We start from the raw sequence: 20,596 nt of genomic DNA, 5'->3' as shown, positions 1-20,596 counted from the left end.
TAAATCCGGCGGTAGTGCTATTACCGCCGGATTCAAGGGTCTGCCGAATCAGGGCTTCGGCGGATTTTGCCCTAGCTCTGAGCTGGGGGGAAATCCGCCGAAAATTCACGCTATTACCGCCGGCAGGAAGTCCGCCGGCGGTATTAGCGCGAAGATTCCCCATTGAGCCCAATGGGGAATGGGGCATTCCCGAATGGGCTCGGTTGGGAATGGGGACCTACATTACCGCCAAACTCGTGATCCGCCGCTCGGAGTTCGGCGGTAGGGCTAATATCGCCCACGCTAATAGCGTTACCGTTACCGCCCAAGTCGTGATGAGGCCCTATGTGTCATGTAATTTGCTATAACTACACCCTTGAATGCATCGGTATGGCTCCTTCTTGCTGGAGGATTCTAGGTTATCCTGGTCCATGGTGCAGGCCTTTACTCATCTGCACCATTTGAGTAGGCAAAAGTCTGACAGCTCTTTTCTTGTCCTCATATATCTTTTACTTTCTGGTTAGAAATGCCATATCCATGCTGGCATTGGTCCTATATCTGGCTGCGTTGTAGACCTTGTACATGTCCCTTTCATTGGAACATATCTGCTCGGCAATGTTGTCTCTGTGGGTTCATTCTTCAGTTCCTCTAGTCTTTTCCTTTCTCTGGCTATGAATGGCCATACTGTGTCTGCTATCAGTTGTGCTTGTGCAGATATTTTCTCTGGGTTTGCGCTTGCCTTTCCTGATATTGGATCAAGAGTTTCTACTGCTGTGGTTTCTGTTGGCTGTCTTTCCGACTTTTATTGTCCCTCCAGGACATCTGCTTCCTTTATTTGGGTCTTTACCTCACTTATGGTGGGATTTCTGATAGTGGGAAGTCTTTTCTTCTCCCATGCTCTGAATTGTGGCTCTGCAGTCATTGACTCGAGGCCTGGTGTATGTGCATTCAATGTTTGCATGAGTGTGGTTGTCAGTAACCTTTTCACATTCATACTTTGCCGACCCTGTCTCTGGCTTTTCGATTTGCTTGTCACCACAAGAGTGTGTGTGTCATTATTTCTCACATCCATCTCAAGTTCATTCATTTCACCATTGGATCTGGGTACTTTCGTAGGTTTCATGCGTGCATCATTAGGTGGGTGCACTGAAATTAGAACGCTTTGTGCACCAATAAAAAATGCAGTTCTGATCGTTAATGACAGTAAAACAATGATGAATATAATACATAAATACATTATGCCTCTGTAGGTCAGGTGGCAGCATTTACTTCCAGAAAAATGTGGATGTCTTTCCTCCTGCGGGAGGACGAGGTTGCTGCTCTGGATCCCTATCTCGATCATTCACCAAAATGTTATCTTTTAATATAATCCTTTAAACAATATTGTCTTTCGAATTCTGTGTGTGAGTTGCAGGTGTTACACAATTGTCCCCCCTCGTTTGATTAATGAATTGTCTATTATCCCAGGATACAGTTCTCTTAGCAGGCTATGGGAAGTGTCAAAATCAAGAAATAATTTAGCAAGTCTCTTTACTGTACATGTGCAAACTATGTCAGTTCCCAGTCTATGCATCTGATCTGCTTCATTCCTGAAGACATGTTGTGTCCTTGTTAATATAAAATGAGGAATGGAAGCTTTGGCAATGCTCTCTCGATCTGTCCCTTGGTGGAAAGTCTAAAATCGTCTCAAATAGTTCTGTTGATTGTTAGAAAGTTCTGCTTGCATCACTATTCCATGCAAGAGCATGCCCATCTGTGCAGAATTAGCTGGGTCTCTGATGAATGTAAGGAAGTCAACATCTACAGGTCTCCCCACTAGCTCTGGAAAATCTGTGATTAACCAGAAGAAGACGTTGCTGGCCAACCTACTGTCTTCTGGTGACAGGGACATTTGTCCTATCTTGCTGAGGTCCAGGACTGTATGCTTTCACTTTACTGTGAACAGTGTTTGCACTCTCCATTTGCGTGGCTTGCAACTAAGATCACAATGCTGTTGAGGATTATGCTCAGACGTTCTGTATTTGCTGGATCTTGAAGAAGAGGTAGTACGTCTGTCGTTCTCCCGAAAAGATTTGCACAGTCTTCAATCAGGCGAAACAACAATACATTGATAAGCTCATTTACTTCCGTCTCTGCTTGGGACATTTAGCTTTTCCTTGCTGTACTCCAGAAGTAGGAGGAACTGTTCTGAAATCACAGTAAGCAATCTCCTTATAATCTTTTTATTTTCAGGATTTTGAAGAAAGTCATTGACACTTGTGAGCCTCCCCACCAGTGACGGGTACGATCTTAGAACTAGATTGAAGTATGTCACCACGTCTTTGGTGATGTTGCTACTGCGGGACACCATAAGTGATTCCGAGCAAAGTCTCTGGGGGTCATTACAACCCTGGAGATAGCCATGCCGCTATTTGCGGCATGGCTACCCCCATTCCGGGTACCGGGTCCCGGGTCCGGGTTCCTGGAATGGGGAAATACCGGGCCATTCCGACCTTGGAGAGCCCGGTATTTCCCCTTTCCAGGAACCCATCCCCATTCCGATTTGAGCCCCCATAGGCCTCAATGGGAATGGGAAGCATACTGACAACGGGCCCGTTAATGACGGGCCCGTTGTTAGCATGCTAGTCTGCTTGCGGTACCAGGCGTCCTTAGCGGGTCCTGCAAGGAGACCTCGTAATGAGGCAGTATGGGGTTAAAGGGGCCGGCAGCTCTACCAGCCCCATTAACCCCCTACCGCCAGGGTCATAATGGCCCCCTCTGGGAATCTGGGTACTATATTCTCTTCCAATGTATGTGTCCTCGATCAAAATTTTGCATATTATTTTCTAGTCCAAGCTTCAGTGTGCCTAAGTCCAAAGTTCAAAGTGAACAGGCTATGTTGTGGTTTACAAATGCAATTTTCTTCTTCACCCTGCCACTAGGATGCACAGAGTGTCCAGTTTATCTGTCCTTATCCTCTTTTCTGCTCAGAGGAATGTCCAAAATGAAACCACAACTATCTCACAAAAAGTTCTTTGTCTTTACTATGCTGCTGTTCATGTGTCCAACTTCTTCGTCATGAATCTCGTCTGCACGTGCTGTGATTCTTCCCCGTTCTTCATATTCTCCTCGTGCTGGGGTGCAGGCAGGGGGTCTTCTCCGATATATGGTTTGATGTCACCCAGGAAGATCCAAGCTCTGCTTAGTTGTAGTTTCACTGCAGAGGGAATGCAGTCCTCCACTGTAAAGGGACCATTAAACCTTGGTTCGTCCCACCTTTTTCTCTTATGGTTCTTTACCAAGACGGTGTCTCCAGGGAAAAACGGATGGAATACAAACTCCTTGAGCTGTGCCTGAAGTAGTAGCTCCTGTGTTCCGTGCTGCCCTGCACCCTTTTCGTCGTCGCTGCAGCTGGTCTGAAATTACAGTAAGGCAAGATGTCATGCAGTTCAAGTAATTTTGCATTTCGGACCCTAAGATTTCTCCTGTTGACTGGGCATCACATCTAGCTCTGTCTTGGGGTGCCAGGGGAGTACGTATTCTTCTTCCCATGGCTATTTTGTGTGGCGTAAGATGATGGTCGGAACCAGGTTGATACCTAAGTGCATACAGTGCCAAAGGAAGGCAATGCAACCATCACTTTCTTAGAGTAAGCTTCAAATTGGCTATCCTATCCTTTAATAAGCAGTTGAGCTTCCCATATATTCCGTTACCTTGTGGGTGATATGCCAACGGGAACTTGTGCTTTATACCAAGCAGCAAGCTAATCTGTTTGAAAACCTTGTTTAGAAAGTGGGTCCCGTTATCTGATCTCATGACTTCACATACTCCAAACCTGGGAAATTCCTCTCTTACTAAAAATGTGGCCGCACAGTCTGGGTGTGTACATGGACCTGCCTCTTTCCATCTAGAGAATGGACACACCACAACAATTAGGTATCTGTACCCGTTACATACTTGAATCCTGTCGACGTAATCAACATTCAAGTGCTGAAAAGGCCCATTTGGCCTTGGGATGACTCCTCTCATTACTTTTAATGTGTGCCCAGCTGTGAATTGTTGGCAGATGATGCAGTTCACTATAAAAAACGCAAAGTGCTCGGTTAAGTTCGGTATGAACCAGTCTTCTGCGAGCGTTGCCGCTAGATTCTCTTTTGACATATGTGCAGGATAGTGTACGGTTCCAGCGCTAACTTTAATAGGGCTATAAGCATTAATGGATTACCAGTGCTGTCTTGTCGCCACAAACTTTCAGAGGGGTTTAAAGAACACCCTTGTTGCTTTCCTCCTGTGGTGCTTCCCCTTGGAGTTCCATCAACTGTGTTTTTCCCAGATTATTACACTTCTATGATAGTCTCACTCTTGAATGCCATACGATTGGCTTCCATATCTTCTGCTTGATTTCCGCGTGAGATAAAATCTGTCCCTTTCGTGTGGGCGGCGCATTTCACGACCGCTATGCCCACTGGGAGCTATAGTGCCTTAAGCCTATCCAATAGGGCTGCGTGCTGCACTGACATGCCGTCCGCTCAGAGGTAGCCCCTCCTTTTCCAGTGTGCTAGGCCTGCATGCACTGTAGACGTCACATAGGCGGAGTCACTGTACACAGTTACTTCCTGGCCTGCGTGATTCTCAATGGCGAGTATCAACGCCAATAATTCTGCAGCCTGTGCTGAATAATGAGATGATATTTGTGCACTAAATAGTACTGGAAATTCTCCACTGGCAATGTGTTTCATTACAGCGACGCCTGTGTATGTTTGCCCATCGCTTTGATCGATTCTCGAAGAACCATCAATGAAGACACTTTCTCATTCTGCCAATGCATTTTCTTTCACTCTGGGAATTTCATCATAGAATTCTTCATATTTTGCACAGTCACAATTTGGGTCTACTTCAGTGACTAGCTCTGTTGTGAACATAGCGGGGTTCACTATCTTACATCAGACTACTTTAATCGATATATTTGATATGATCACTTCATAAGCAGAAGCTCTCTGAGATGTTAGTGTGCCCTTTGGTTTCTCTAGAATAGCAAATAGCGAGTGCTCAACGTACAAACGTACAAAGTCACGGAGGATCCCATTACAATGGTAGGAGCCTTTTCAATGGCGAACGCTGTGGCAGCTAAACTTTGTTCACACAGGAAATGACCTCTCATCACTGGGTCCACATTTCCACTATAATATGCCAGGGACTTACACCCCAATGTAGTTCTCTGCGTGAGTACTGCTGCCATAACACTGCCATTTGTGTGCGAGTAAAATTCCTCGGCATAATTGGGGATTCCTAAAACTGGTGCTGTGCAAATTGCTTTTTTGAGTTCAACAAATCCTTCCTCCATGGTCTCAGACCATTCAATCTTCTCCTTTGTCACTTGTGCCTTCTTTTTGCCTGAAGCAAAGGATTGGTGTAAGAGCTGTAGTCAAAGACCCATGCCCTGACATAATTGCACAGGCCTAAGAAACTCTGCATTTGCTTTACCGTGTGTGGCTTGGCTGTGTTCAGTATGGCTTCAGCTCTTTCTGGGGTGACTTTTTTCCCCTTATGAGAGATCAGCTGACCTATGTATAGCACTTCTTGTTGACAATATTGTAGCTTTTCTTTGTCAACCTAATATCCTTTCTGATATCCTTTCTGAGCCAATATGGTCAATAGCCGAACAGAATCGTGGGTGCATTGCTCCTCTGTCGTGCTGCAAATTAAGATGTCATCCACATATTGCAGGACAACACTTTCTAATGCAATAGAATGAGTGAGTCATGGTGCAATGGGATTCCGAAAAATGAATTTTTCAAGTCAATCACCATGAAATATTTTGCATCAAGGGGTATATTACATAGAATTGTAGCCGAGTTAGGGACTAAAGGGAACTCAGCCTCAACAATATCATTATTGGGTGTAAATCCTGAATTAAACGCCAAGACCCTCCCTTTGATTTTTTGATAGGGTAAACTGCAGTATTGCATGACGGCTCTGACGTCACAAAGATGCTCTGCTCATCATAGCCAAAAATCCCTTCATCTGCCTCCCTGCAGCTGTTTGTATCACTAAGGGAAATACGTGTCCCTTTTCCTTGTGCATAGGTATTCTTGGCCTGAATAGAAATTCATCTGAAATCCTCGTGATTTTGGCTGGAAGGCCTGGCAGCCCTGCCATTAGCACACATATTCCATAGGTGAATATTTCGGGCTCTGAGTATTGCATGACGACTCTGACGTCACTAAGATGCTCTGCTCCATCATAGCCGAAATTGTCTTAAAAATCCCTTCATCTGCCTCCCTGGACATGGGGTACTGCAGTGCTTTTGGTAAAATTGCTCCGGGCTTCAGTTGAATTTTCACTTCTCTGACTCCTTTCAATAAGCCTACATCATAGGGGCCTTTAGTCCATACTGAGACAGGCACCTGGCCCATGTCATCATCAATATATTCAGGACGGTTTTGCGCTAACATCATTCTCTGAGGCACTTCTCTTTTGATCATTCTCACCCAATAGGTAAGGCTCACTTCAACTGCTCTCTCTCCTATATCTGCTTGCACATCAAACAGTTCATCATCAGTGACATCAGTCAATCGGTATCCTTCCTCTATGGCGATTACTGTGCACCATTGTCGGCCTTCATCATCATAACCATCAATCAAGCCCATTTTCCCTCGTACTGCAGCTGTTTGTATCACTAATGGAAATACTTGTCCCTTTTCCTTGTGCATATGTATTCTTGGCCTGAATAGAAATTCATCTGAAATCCTCATGATTTTGGCTGGAAGGCCTGGCAGCCCTGCCATTAGCACACGTATTCCATATGTGAATATTTCGGGCTCTGAGTATTGCATGACGACTCTGATGTCACTAAGATGCTCTGCTCCATCATAGCCGAAATTGTTTTAAAAATCCCTTCATCTGCCTCCCTGGACATGGGGTACTGCAGTGCTTTTGGTAAAATTGCTCCTGGCTTCAGTTGAATTTTCACTTCTCCGACTCCTTTCAATAAGCCTACATCATAGGGGCCTTTAGTCCATACTGAGACAGGCACCTGGGCCATGTCGTCATCAAAATATTCAGGACGGTTTTGCGCTAACATCATTCTCTGAGGCACTTCTCTTTTGATCATTCTCACCCAATAGGTAAGGCTCACTTCAACTGCTCTCTCTCCTATATCTGCTTGCACATCAAACAGATCATCATCAGTGACATCAGTCAATCGGTATCCTTCCTCTATGTCGATTACTGTGCACCATTGTCGGCCTTCATCATCATAACCATCAATCAAGGCCATTTTCCCTCGTACTGCTGCTGTTTGTATCACTAAGGGAAATACTTGTCCCTTTTCCTTGTGCATAGGTATTCTTGGCCTGAATAGAAATTCATCTGAAATCCTCATGATTTTGGCTGGAAGACCTGGCAGCCCTGCCATTAGCACACGTATTCCATATGTGAATATTTCGGGCTCTGAGTATTGCATGACAACTCTGACGTCACTAAGATGCTCTGCTCCATCATAGTCGAAATTGTCTTAAAAATCCCTTCATCTGCCTCCCTGGACATGGGGTACTGCAGTGCTTTTGGTAAAATTGCTCCGGGCTTCAGTTGAATTTTCACTTCTCCGACTCCTTTCAATAAGCCTACATCATAGGGGCCTTTAGTCCATACTGAGACAGGCACCTGGCCCATGTCATCATCAATATATTCAGGACGGTTTTGCGCTAACATCATTCTCTGAGGCACTTCTCTTTTGATCATTCTCACCCAATAGGTAAGGCTCACTTCAACTGCTCTCTCTCCTATATCTGCTTGCACATCAAACAGTTCGTCATCAGTGACATCAGTCAATCGGTATCCTTCCTCTATGGCGATTACTGTGCACCATTGTCGGCCTTCATCATCATAACCATCAATCAAGCCCATTTTCCCTCGTACTGCAGCTGTTTGTATCACTAATGGAAATACTTGTCCCTTTTCCTTGTGCATATGTATTCTTGGCCTGAATAGAAATTCATCTGAAATCCTCATGATTTTGGCTGGAAGGCCTGGCAGCCCTGCCATTAGCACACGTATTCCATATGTGAATATTTCAGGCTCTAATGGTACAGCCCTCATGGCTGTGTGTCCTGCGTATGCTCCAGTCATTTTGCATACGTTTGAATAGTGCATTCCCGGAGTTGAACATACTATGCCCTCCTCCTTGAACGAGATAGTCATATTTAACTTTGTCATTAGATCTCGACCCAAAATGTTTACTGGGGTTTGTCGTGAATATAATAGAGGCACATTCATTTCAGATTCTCCTATAGAGACTGGAAGTGTGTTTGTAAAGGGAACACGACTTGTAGCTCCTGTGAAACTCTGAGTATTTATGGCATCGCCGGACAAGGAAAACTTGCCTTCACGTATACACAAACATGTTGCTCCCATGTCAACGAGGAAGGAATAATCTTTATCCCCTATAACGACATCCACCCTTGGTTCCCGGTGAGGGCCTGGTGTCATTGATAGGATAGAACACATCAGGGTTCCCAGTGAGCTGTCCTAGTCCATATATAATTTTGTCCCACCTTGTGTGAATGGACTTCGCCCATCACCAGTATTATTCCTTATTCCAGGGTTTGCAGCCTGTCCGATACTCACTGTCTGTGACAGTTGCATAGGTGACTGTTGAGACTGTCCTTGTGGAAAACTCATCAAATTCTGAGGTTGTGAGTTTTGCTGTGCTCCTGGCGTTTGCTGTTGCACCATGTGATTCTGTGCAACTCCCTGCTGTACAAACACAGGTGGATTCACTATGTCTGCTCCTATTCCTTAGCCGTTTTGCATCATGCCTTGATTTCTGCATGTGCGCGCTAAATGCCCTGTCATCCCACACAACCAATATACTGGCGGTGGTCGGATCACTTGCCCATTTAACATATCTTGATTGTCATTTTGCATATTTTGAAAACCTCCTTCATTATTCTGGAAACCTCCCTGATTACTCTGCCATCCTCTTTCTCTAAATCCTCTTCCCCTGTGTTAAAACCCTGTACTGCCCTGATTATTCTGCTGTGGGTTATTGACTTGTGGCATGATCGATTCGGCTGTGCTAGTTATCATTGATCCTTCAAGAGCATATTTTGACAATTTCTTCTGTACTAATTTTGCCTCTTCACCCTTTTGTGCAGCTTCTTTTTTGCAATTCTTTTCTTGCAGCAGCCTGCAAAAGTGTGCGATGGTCAGCTGTATTTATGACCATGTCTTGTCATTGATTCCTAACAATTTCTTGGACTGTTTCTGTACCAGTTCTGGCAGCCCTTGTCACAATATATGGTAGAACACGGTATAGATTTCACCCAAGATTCTCGAGTCTCGAGTACCCACGCGTCTTGAAAATTCTGTATATAAAGTAACAGATCTTCTGACTTCTTCATTTTACGTGTCGTGATAGCTCCCATGTTGGAAGTATCTGGGTATAGCACTCGTAGTGCTTTCCAAACTGCGGCACTGCAATTGTTAAATGGAGCTCCGTCATGCGCAGTATTAACTGTGGTCACAAGAGGGTAGCCTGCCGTGTCCACACATCTCCGCTCTTTCACCAAATATGGCGATTAAGAGACCCTTGATATCCCCTATAGCTAGCGTGTTACCTCCCATCATTTTTTCTAGCTCGTGTATCCATTTTCTGGATCCCGATGTCAACATTGGAAGCTTGTTTTTCAAGTTTTCTCGATCCATGTGTGGCCATGGAATATACTGTGGTCTCACCCATCCTTTCTCGAGCAACGGGAATTGGGATGCATAGCCCTCTCTCTTTACTCTCATGGTTCTCCTGTCTATCGCAGGGGTAACATTTCTGCATCGCCCCCTACCTGGCAATGTCCTTAGTCGGCTCACATAGGGTGGTGGAGACACCCCCCTCTGACCATAAGATACTTCTTCGCGTCAGTCTGACTGTGTGGCTGACCCTGATGCCCTTAGTGCAGATTCATTAGTGTCTGAACATTTTATCCCTTTTCCCCTTGGGAATCTTCTTCCGCATCTCCTCTCTTCCTCCTTTTCCTCACGCTTCTCCCTTTCAGTGTCAGACATTGTCTGCCCCCAACTCGTACAAGTTCTTGCATCCTCTTTGTTCTTGCTTATTTCCAGTCTATCTAGGGACAGTTCTCTATTCCCACTACTTCAGGAGATCAGGAGACATCCTCAGGGTCGTAAAGCTGAGTGGTCTCCAGGTGCTCGTCTTTCGCCTCCCCTTGGGGTACTTGTTCTTGCCCCATTTTGTCATATATTCTATCAATCATATCTCTGATGCTTCTGGTATCGAAGTCATCATCAATATTCACCCTAGATGTACCTGGCACTGAATTGTACTCAGGAAAGAAATCTTCTATATCTTCCCAATCTACCACTGGCTCAGGTTTTTTAACCTCTCTTTCCGGATATTCAAAATCGCGTGCTCTCTGTCTTCGCTTACATTCTACATCGTCATCAAATTCTTTGCGCTTCGTCGCCTCTTCTCTGACCCTATCTTCTTCCTCTTTCTTTGCGTCTCTACGTTCATTTGCCTTTCGGAATTCCTCATCTCTTCATCTCTTTATTCTTTTCTCTCGTATTGTTTGTTCTTCCTCTAACCTTTGTTGCTCTCATCTGTCTTGAGCATTGGCTGCTCTCTGTTTACGATCGAGATGCCTTTCTTGTTCTTCATGATATAACTATTCTCGTCTCTGTCTATCTTTTTTCCTTATTCTCTCGTCTCTAAATCCTTTTTCTTTTTCCTTCTCCTTCCTCTGGACATCGTCTAATCTCTCCTTTCGTTTTGCGTCATCAATGCCTTTGCCATCGAGTTTCAATAAAATCTGCCCTCCCATCCATTCGTCTTGTGCGAGTGCTCTCTCATCAGTTCTATCCTCGCTTCCTTTCCATCTTTTGCCTTCTCTCTCTACCTCGAGAGATTTACTTGCCTGTGTCTGGTCTCTTCTCTCGTCATCGCTCTCTCCTTGTCCCTTGGGGCTTTGGAGGTGATATTATCTCTATCCTTATCTTGATTTTCATCACTACTTTGCGTAGGTGACGCTGGGTTGCTATACCACGTAGCTGCTGCAAATTCCCGGAGCGGGTATAACCGTTCTTCCTTATTCATTATGTCATTAATGTTATTTGTGATGTCATCTTTGATGTCCTGGGTGTTAGTCTTAGCAATGTACGTAGATGGCGCAAGTTATATTTGCTTAGCTTACAATAATGGGGGAATGTGCAGTGGTGTTCGGTTGCACTGTGAAGTGTAACATTCCTTTAGTGAAATCTTTTTACTGAATGTACACATATATGTATGGCAGGGAAGGTAAAGAAAGGGGCTAAACAAGTGATGTTGCCATTGATGTCATATTGACATTTGAGAAGACATCTTTCATGGTCTGGGTGTTAGTGTTAGCAGTGCACAGGGGTGGCGCGAGTCATGGTTGCTTAGCTGACATAAAACAAAGGGGCTAAAGACGTGATGGCATCAGTGATGGCATCAACGACATGTGTGATGGCATCTTTCATGTCCGGGGTGGTAGTGGTAGCAGTGGAGAGTGCTGATGAGAAAAATGGGTGCTTAGTCTACCATAACTCCCGAATTTAAGGGTTTTTTAGATTTTAGTTGTAATCATAACGTCCTTTTTACAAAGTTTTTATACACAATGGCATAGGTTTTTGATAGGGTAACATAACCATAATGTCCCTTTGAGAAAACTTTTTTGAATTATTTGCATACGTTGGCAGTACTGTAAGTGAATCATAACATAAATTGACCAACATTTTTATTGAGTACTTAGAAGGATTCCAATAGTAACACATAAGCATACTGTAAAGCAACATTTGACTGCACTGCCGATCTTTCTACAAATTGCACAGTAGTATATGCTGTAGCACAGCATGGCCACATGGTACAAAACTCATATACGCTTCACAATAATATGGGTGAGGCATTGATAGTGCAGAAGGACATTGTATATTGCTTTACGAACTTGTAACTGAAACAATTCCTGTTCACAACTCAACAGGGCAAGTTTGCACCGCAATAGAAGCAAGAGTGCATACTGAGGTCTTTGAAGCAGTAAACCCCATTGCACCCTAAAAAAATGGGGGCTGAATGCCATTACCAATACAGATTTTACGGCACTAACCCATTGCACCAAAAGAAAGCATTTTTTATCTTCAACCGGAACGCCTCCAACCTTCCCGTTTGAATAAAAGAAATCCTTTTCCAAGATGGCCACCATGGAAAGTGAAGGCGGCCATTGCATAGAAAGTCTTTTGCCGCTTTCCATTACAGCTACCAGAAACCAAAAAAAGGAGAACGTGTGACCGTAGTGGGTGAAGAAGATTGGTATTCATTGTAAAATGTGTGGTTATTAGCAACAACTTTAACAGAAAGCCAGTGCCTGGTGCACATGGCGACTGCAATGCTATGTTTTGTCCCAACCAGTAAATGGCAGTATTTACCTCCCTGACATTGTGCCCATTAAGCATACCTACAGCGTACCCTTCAGAGACATAATGCGTACTGTTGATTTCTTATGTACATGACGCCACTTGTGAAGTATGAAAACACTACCACTTATAAAAAAATGATTTTTCCATAAATGTGTGGAAAATATAGGGAATTTGTTTGGCAAAAAAGTGCGTACAGAAGGCAAAGTAGTTTTCACCACAATGGAAGCAAGAGTGCATACCAAGGTCTTTGAATCAGTAAACCCCATTGCACCCTAAAAGTATGGGGGCTGAATGCCATTAGCTATACAGATTTTACGGCACTAACCCATTGCATCAAAAAAAAGAATTTTTTATCTTCAAACGGAACGCCTCCGGCGTTCCCGTTTGAAGAAAACAAATCCTTTTCCAAGATGGCCACCATGGAAAGGGAAGGCGGCCGTTGCATAGAACATTTTTTTCCGCTTTCCATTAAAGCTGCCAGAAAGTAAAAAAGGAAAAGTTGTGATGTGATGGGTGAAGACGGTTTGTATTCGTTCTGAAATGTGTGGTTATCAGCAACACCTTTAACAGAAAGCCAGTGCCTTTTGGACATGGCGCATGCAATGCAATGTTTTGTCCCAACCAGTAAATGGCAGTATTTACCTCCTAGACATTGTGTTCAGTAAGCATACCTACAGCGTACCCTTCAGAGACGAAAGGCGTACCGTTGTTTTCTTATGTACATGACGACACTTTTGAAGTATGAAAACACTACCACATGTAAAACACAAAGGTGTTTGGTCATGCACAATGACCTTTCCAAATGTGTGGAAAATATAGGGAAAATGTTAGGCAAAAATGTGTTTACAGAAGGCAACAAAGTACTCTTCTAATATGTGGACACAATCACAACAAACCCTGTGAAGTGAAGTGCACTAATGACAGAAATATTGCAAGCAACATCAATACCACCGACCTGTGCACTCATTTTTGTGTAAGTGGCACAAGGTGAAATGGGTGAAGAAAAGTGTAGTGAGAAGGTATAAGGAAGCATAGCTTTTGAAGCGTTTGTGTACATCAAATACTTTCACTGCACCTGATCTCATTTTTCCACTTTCAGAAAGATAGCAAATATGACAACATAGCGTCTTCATGCAGAACTGCTCTTGGTAATTGGGGCATCTGGGTTACAGAAAGTACTGTAACGGCATAAAAGCATTGTAGATGGCAGTGAGCCTTACGTTGCCAAAGCAAGTGGTATGCAATAACGTTCTGGATAATGTACCTTGGCAGCGTAAACAAATAAATGGGTAAAAACACACTAACATATGAAAAGTGGTAAGGTACTTTTATTTCACAATGTACAGCGCTAAATCATCGCCCTTTTCTCAGTTGTAAAGAAATTGGAAGTTTGTGTCTCTGTTGCACAATGAAAAGGTAAATTTTGACAGTCATGTTGATGTTTTCCTACACAAGCAACATGCGTTGGCACCACGTTTTTTATCACACACACATTATGCAGTGGCGACAAAGTAATTGGTTTCCTCTCACATTCATTGACAAGACGGCAGCAATCGCTGTGATGTAGTCCATCACAAAGTATGCTATGATACTTATAATGTTAGTGGCAATGGTGACGTTTCTGTTTAAGCACACTGAAATTATGCGTCGCTGACACAGTAGGCTGTCCCAGTGATTTACAAGGCGACGTGAATGGCTGCGAACTATGACACCAAAAAGGATGGTATGTTGCTTCATACTGCTACAACGGCGTACGGACATAGAGGTCCGATGCGGTCATCCCATTCAATGATGACGCACATACAACCGGTGACGAATAGCTGCACTTGACGATTAAAAAAACCATCACTCGGACGCTGCAAGCCATGACATCGGCAATACGGAAGGAAGTAACTGAGGGGATAAGGACAGAAAAGATCTATCAATACGAAGCCTTTGCGGAAATGTAAGGTGTAACACATAACATTTCTATAAACATATAAGGTTATATGGGGAAATGTACTAACTCTCAACAAATGGCGACAATGTAGAATCTGCATAATAGGTAAAAAAATATCAATGCCACAGAAATTTCGTGTGTAATAGTGGAAATTGGAGTGACATTGTACAGATGGCGGTAATGTACAATCTCAAATTTCAACAGCACACAAACTTCCAAATGCATTGCTAGTAATAATTTTTTGTTTTTGTTTTGCACAGTAAGTAAATAATGGCAGTTTGGTGTACAGGCCTGAAAAATAAGCTTACATGATATGCACTGCCTCCATCTCGGCCTCCGCAGTCACACAGTTGTTGGTTGTAAGAAGACGTCCTCGGGAACTGATATTTCATGTGCTTCACAAAACTTTTTGAAGCATAACTTATCAAAGGGAATGTTTCACAAACTGTGACTCCCTACATTCTTTCTGTCTCCGTCCCTGTACGTAAAGGTCGAAAAACAATTGACCCTTATGAGGGCTGGTACATGTGCGACCATACTGAGCGCCTACTGAAAAAATGAAATAAAATGAAATGACCTTCACTTCGAACACAAATACATTCTCATTTTGCAACAACATAGCAGCAGTCAATCATGAGAATCGTTACTCCCGACCACATGCAGACGCGCTGTGTTTATGAAACTGTGCAGGTGGCTGCCTCAGATTCCAAAATATAGGACACCATTGTAACCGCAGTACTTTTGGTGGTGGCTTCTTACATAGACGCAGTAAGGACTTGTTGTACATTGCCTACCAAGTTTCACTGCACGGAACGATAGTGGTAACAAGAATAAAGCACGGTTTCACTTTCTACTGCCACATATAAGTAATGCTTACCTTTCCACACAGTCTCCCATACGGGTTTGTTTGCGGGGATTTCAGCGTACAACACAAAAAGTAAATGACCATGGCGGCCGTATCAAAAGAATGCTACGCACTTCACGCTGTGGCAGAACCAATCGGTGAAAGCGCAACATTTTGCCGTACAGCATGGCATCGATTAGCCAATAGAAATATGCTCCACTGAGCGAACAGGGAAGTGGGTCCGCGGAGTGGACATAGATATCACTAATTCTTAGAGTGCTACTTTTTGATCATTTTAAAGGAAACTACAGTAGGATTTCTCACACAATTTACAAAAGCATGCCTTGGGGAACAAGCCCCTTACACAAAAATTATGACAATCTGTGCAGCGGTTTGGTCTGTAGCCGTGCGCAAAGTTTTTCCCCCATTCAGTCTATGGGAAAAAAAGACGTTTTGGGACCCCCCCTATAACTCTGCTCCCCCTGGACGAACACTCACCAAACTCTACAAAACAGTTCAGAGTGGCCCATATGCTTCTTTTGCAAGGTTTGGTGAGGATTAGTCCAGGGGGAGCGGAGTTATAAGCCGCCCAGAAAGTGCTCTTCCTATGGAAACAGCAACTTAACCACAACTACATGACCACTACTGTGGCCATGTAATAAATATATATATATATATATATATATATATATATATATATATATATATATATATATATATATATATATATATATATATATATATATATATATTATATACATTCTTCTCTACTTCTGACTATATTTTGTTTCCCACCTATCTCCATTACCTTTGCCCTCACTTGTTCTAAGGCATGCACTTTTGCCAAAGCATTCGTCTTTTTCACTCACTGTTCGCATGTTTCCTCTCTGGATCCTCGGGATCACCACCTTCTCACCGCCTTCTCCGGCTTTTCTCCTGCTCATCTGCCTGTAGGAGTGGGAAGGAGTTACCTCGTTCTGCAGATTTTATTTTTACTTTACCACTGTCTAAGGGGAGCTTCACGGTCTACTCAGCCGAATGGCAAAGTACTCGTGATATTGCCGAGGACTTAGGGTTACTTCATGTCGATGGTCAATGGGTGTCTTATTCTACTTAATAATCGATAACCATCCATCTCTGCTAACAAGTGTGCTCCGAGACCCCCATCCAGCCCATAGAGTCGGGGTTTGCTCAGAAACACTTTAAGACAAGATAGCGGCACCCGTGAGATGGATGGGGGTGCTGATTTATTAATCCAACACCAATCAATAAGGACAACTCAACATTTTGGCAAAGGGAGTCAGTTTAATGACAAGTACAAAAAACAGGGAGTTATGAATATCAGCAATGGTGCGATCTTCCTTCTCGCTTCAACTTCAACGAACATAATAAAAATTATAGCATTTATACTGAAAACTTGTCATCATTGACGTGTAACACTCAAAAAGTTGCAAGGCAATTCTATTGGTTAGGAAAAGGTCACTTTAATATAGGTACTATATCTGTATATTGTAACAGAGTGAGGGGCTTGGGTAAACACTGTCAGGTGGGCATCTAAGCCCTTCCTCCATAATGACTACTGCAGATGTCACTACAAGTATGATGTCCTATTGGTTCTACTGACTATAGGACCCTAGATTATTTGGTCCATTGTGATTGGGTTGGCACCAACCCCATGCATACTTTTCCACTTTGCCTAGCAGCACGCAGAATGGTCAGCAAGGTGCGACGTGCTCCTTAGTTACCTGCCCTTCCTCCAATTATTGTTACAATCAATCATCACTTTAGTAGCTATCTGTCAATTATTTCCCTGTGGTTGGCCTCGAGACTGCATCTTCTGTCTGGAAATGTTCTGATATCTTCATCTGGCCTGGTGCCATGCGTAGGTGTGAACTCTCGCTTCTTCTTGCTTGGCTGGTCATGTGGTTCTGACACCGTGAATTTGCCTTTTTTCTATCAATTCATGTATGTGTTTCACCCTCAACCTGCCTTCATCTTCTTATCTTGACCTTTCAGAGGCAGGATATTCTGTTCTTAGTTTCAATTAAATGTAGCTACTGTTCGTCTCTTCTATTGGTATGACCTTGGCTTTCCTGCCACAAGTTGCCTCTGCTGAGTTTCATTTCAGCCACCTCTTCTCGTTTTTGTTAAATACGAAGCTTTTTCTCGTGAGGCCTTTAGTAACCTTTGTCGATTCTGCTTCTTGTGCAATGTGTAAATGTATTTACAGTAAGGTGATTCTCTTGAGGTAGATTATGTATAGTGGTGGTTGCCACACTATTCTTCTACTAAGCATAGCAAGCCACACTGTTTTCTTAGCTTTCTTTCAGTTCCAAGCATATATACCGGTGTAAACTGGCCAAATATCTTTGCCATGCTTACAATTTAAGCTTCATACATTTTGACATTGTCCTTTCACTTTAGGTTCACGATATCCTTGTTCATGGTGTTTTGTCTCTTTGCGTCCTTCTCTGGTATTCATTTCTACTATATCTAAGTCAGTCCGAGTTCTCGTGACGTCACCATTCGTCTTCCATTAAGACCTTTTTGATTTCTTCAGGGACTGTACTCAGACGATCTTCATTTTGTTTCATTTGTTGATATGCTTTTCTCAATGGATACCTTACTGTCCATGGTTTCCTTGGTATTAGTACTTCAATAGGTGCTGTTCTTCTAATAGGTACTGCGCAGAGCCCCACTGCAGCTCTCTGCTGGTGTATTTGCTCATCATACGTCACATATTTCGGTGTGAACGCTCCTGGTACTTCAAAATGGACGGTTGGAGTGCAGGCTTTATTTGGGACCTCCTCTACAACCCCAACAGCACCTTTGAATTCCATTTGATAGGTGGGGCCTTGGACTCACTTCTAAAATAGCAAACATTGCGTTCTGTTCCAAACACCATTTTTGTAATGTACATATTGCTGCTATAGGATGTCGCCATTTTATATGTTATAGCGTTACCTACCTTCTGTGTTGCTAGACTCACATTACAAACCCCTTTCCGTAGGCCACCTGGCATTTACTTAATTAACAGTACTAATACATTGAGCAATTACAAGAGCCATCATTGCAGTGCTTAGAAGTTGGAATACATCTCTAGATACAACAGAAAAATGGTTTGTTACGGTTTTGACGTTGGGGCAGGTCTGAAGGCATTAATTACCCACAGAAAAGAGCCTATCCTTCAGTAGGGCGTTTATGGCAACGTGAGTACACATCCAACCCTCTTGTGCAGGTGTTCAGTACACTCATGAGCATCTTCTGCGCATGCTTAGTACATAAACACGGCACGCCAGCAGTTACAGCACTTAATTGTCAAGCTCTATTTTTAAAATGGTGGAACAGAAGGGCAAGTTAGCACTGTTTAAAACGCGAAGGGTGGGTGAATTTGGAAAACCCTGTCATCATACTTGGTCTTCGGGGACATGTAATACAGTGATTGTGTGTAATTAAGCGAAATGAAACAAAGGCACTACCCTATTATCAGCACCACAGTGATGCATAATTGAAACCTGCTAAGAATAAACAGGTGCACACAGGTGGCAGGCTTGGTTTGTTGTTCTTTACCGCAGCTAAAGAATCCTGTGTTTAAATGTACTTTTAAAAAGGGAAAAAAAACTGAATCCATCTCTTTCCTTGCAATTCCAGAGAGTTAAAATACAGGTGTCAATTGTATCGGACTGGCCTTCCAGCAGATGTAAAAAGTACCCTTCATGGGTGAAAGTTGTGAAGGACAGATGACGAGAGAGAACACCTGCATTTTAACAATCCACTTTTAAAGTTAAACACAAGCTATTATAGGTTATTTATTTCGCTCTTAATGCCCAGAGGTTTCTAAGCGCTGACCCAGGGACTGAACTTGTGTTGCTTCATGTTTTCTTGTTTTCAAGCTGAGCATTTTACCACCTGAGCTATCCTACCGACCGATGATTGTTTTGTTTGTAGTTCTATACATTTAATAGCCTGCACAATGAATTATGTAAAACATATATTTATATATAAAAGAAAAACAGTTACAGGTTTCTGTGGAAAACAAGAACATATTCTAAGCAGTTCCTTAGTGCAGAACAATTCATTTCACCAGGATTGAAAAGATAAATACATTGTGACGTGCATTTCTGCAGAACTATTCTACCAATGACCTTTGAAATAACACCACTTCTACTAAGTATCCCTAGCGGGAATCGACTGCAGCACTTCCTGGTGAAACGAGGCTTCTTTTCAAAGCACTAGCCCACAGTCAGTTTAAAAAAAAAATAAGCATTTTCCTGCCACCATCTTGAACCTTTCCACAAAGTTTCCACATCTGAACCTGCACAGTGGACATCACATAACATTTGTGCTTTGTTATGTACACTGGGCTTGTTGTGTCCATATGGGTAGTGTCCAGTGTGTGAGTGGTTTGTTGGTTGCAGGTGTTGGGTTTGTACTATGATTAGGGAGGGGTGTGCGATTTGCAAGTTTTTGGGTGGCTTGTTTCACTAACGCTCTGGGTGTGTGTAGTATTTGAGAGGTGTAAGGGTGTGGAGGAGGGAAAGGGGGTGGTTAGTTGGTTTCAGGTGATCTCTAACTTTTGAGTAGTTTTATTGTCAGTTCTTCATTCTGTATTGTCCCTTGCTTGCTTCGGTCCTGGTGTATGGTTTGCAGAGTGGCACATTTAAACTAAATCTAAATTTGACAGATAAATCAGTACAGTTCTAGTGTGGGTAAATTCAAAAGCAATGGATTCCAAGTCAGTATAGTTCTAGTGTGGCTACATTCAAAAGCAGCATTACCTAACCTTTAGCGTGGCTAAGTTCAAACCATTGTGAAACCAAGTTAGTACAGATTCTAGTGTGGCAATATTCAAAAGTGGAATTAACTAAATCGGAACCATTCTAGTTTGGCGAAGTGAAAAAGCAGCAGCAATCGAGTTGGTGCAGTTCTATTGTGGCTGAATTCCGGTAACCAACTTAGTACAATTCCAGTGTGGTTAGCTTCAAATACAGAGGACATTCCAACAGTACAGTTCGAGTGTGGCTTAATTCAAAAGCAGCGTTCGGTAACTCAGTGCAATTCTGGTATGGCTGAATTCAAAGGCAGCGGGATACAATCAAGTGTGGTTCCAGTCAAAGTAACCGCCACTAAATCAGTACAGTTCTAGAGTGTCTGAATTCAAAAAGAGCGTGTTACAATTCTTGTGTGGCTAACTTGAAAGTAGTGTTAGATTAATCAGTACAGTTCTAGTGTGGCTAAATTAAAAATAATTGTTAAATAAATAAGCACAGATCGAGTCAGAGCCCAATGACTAATAACAAATAAGTGGGGGGGGTGCTCATTAGAAATGCCAAATTGGGAGTGGTTTCACCAGAAATTAGCATATTAGTGAAATGTGCACATTTAATTTAATTGTTTTTGCATAACAG

At 43.0% G+C, this 20,596-nt stretch overlaps 1 protein-coding gene across 6 annotated transcripts in view; it reads left to right on the top strand.

Annotated features, from left to right (window-relative positions):
- The window catches only part of GRID1 (glutamate ionotropic receptor delta type subunit 1), a 3,001,620-nt gene that overhangs the window by 2,836,658 nt on the left and 144,366 nt on the right, over window positions 1-20,596 (top strand). The window lies entirely within an intron of this gene.

The sequence above is a fragment of the Ambystoma mexicanum genome, chromosome 8 (genome assembly GCF_040938575.1).
Source record: "Ambystoma mexicanum isolate Mex_15411 chromosome 8, UKY_AmexF1_1, whole genome shotgun sequence".
NCBI lineage: Eukaryota > Metazoa > Chordata > Amphibia > Caudata > Ambystomatidae > Ambystoma > Ambystoma mexicanum.
This window is presented reverse-complemented; position numbering and strand designations above follow the sequence as displayed.